At 42.6% G+C, this 1,354-nt stretch overlaps 1 protein-coding gene across 1 annotated transcript in view; it reads left to right on the top strand.

Moving 5' to 3' along the window:
- Nucleotides 1–1,354, top strand: part of dock4b (dedicator of cytokinesis 4b) — a 173,618-nt gene that overhangs the window by 138,081 nt on the left and 34,183 nt on the right. The window lies entirely within an intron of this gene.

Here is a 1,354-nt window from a genome sequence, read left to right as displayed (position 1 = left end):
ACCTTGTAGCAACAGGCCTTATGAGTTGGAGTTTACAGTGCTCTTCAATTACTTCAGATGCAGTGATTGATCTTGAACTTTTGGTCCAAAGGCTAGAGCATTTGGCAAATGTGGACCTTGACACACGCTTGTACAATGGGTTGACCTCTGCTTTTGAAGCATCAACTGTGGACACCAAATTGAGGAGGTGGCATGCGCAGCGATGGTGTTTGGGTAGCTGGTATTCCAAGTAGTCATCTTTGTCCAACAGGGCTCCGGCATCAACAAATTCAACACCCTCAACGCTTTCCTCTTCTTCATCGTAATCATCATTTTGGCCACCATCATCCTCTTCTCCATCACCCTCTCCGACAGATGCAGGATTGTCGTTCTTCTCGTCCATCTGCCCATAAACTCTGAAGGCTTTCAGGAAGTTAGATCCGTTGTCAGTTGTAGTGCGAACGATCTTCTCTCTGACATTGAATTCTGTGTGAATATCATTTAGGGCACCAGCCAGGGCAGAAAAGGTATGGGACCACAAACTCAGACTTTCTAGGACTTTCTCTGTATTAAATGTCATGCTTGTAGCAGTATTACTAGTCTATTATATAGACTCTATATAATTATGTTGTTTTAGGACCGCAAGCAGCTGCTAGCATGACTGAAAAGTAGCATTAAATTCATTTAAACAGTATTTGGCTCATAGTAGCAGTTGGGTCTATTACCTCTACGATAGGGCCTACCACACACAGGCGCGCGTGCTAACATACACAGCCAGGATCCTGACTATCTTTACTACATGCTAGCAGCTAGTACATCCCTATCAACCAGCTGTCGACTATATATCTTTGCACAATTAACTTACATATAAACTCAGATTTGGCTAAAGTCGAATTTAAAATTTATCAATAATCGACTGTTTATAAAATTTCAGCTTACCTCAATATGCTTTTTTAAATTCGATGGAGAGTTTTTGAAAGCCATTAACTCGTGGTACTTTGGTGCGCAGAGCTTGCAGCGCATTCTAAAGTTGTTGTTTTTGCATCCAACCATTCCGAAAAATTCTTCCAGGTACGGCCAGGGATGTATAAAGTTTGGCTGGTCTTCCTGGCTACCAACTTGGTAACCAGGAAGACTGGTAGTACCAAGGTCAAGGAGACTTCCGAGGACAGAACTGACCTGTTGACCAGTTTGTCTAGTCTCTTCCTGTCTGCGGTACAGATACTGCTGCCCCAGCAGACCACTCCATGCAAGATGATAGTTTTGTAGAGACAGTTTGTGTGCCAAGACACAAAATTTATCCTGAAGTTTAGCTTTGTTCAGGGATTAGTTTTAGCTGTCAGAATGTAAGGAGTAGAAAGTACAGATAATAGCG

This window comes from Monopterus albus, unplaced genomic scaffold, assembly GCF_001952655.1.
Source record: "Monopterus albus unplaced genomic scaffold, M_albus_1.0 scaffold145.1, whole genome shotgun sequence".
Classification (NCBI taxonomy): Eukaryota; Metazoa; Chordata; class Actinopteri; order Synbranchiformes; family Synbranchidae; genus Monopterus; species Monopterus albus.
This window is presented reverse-complemented; position numbering and strand designations above follow the sequence as displayed.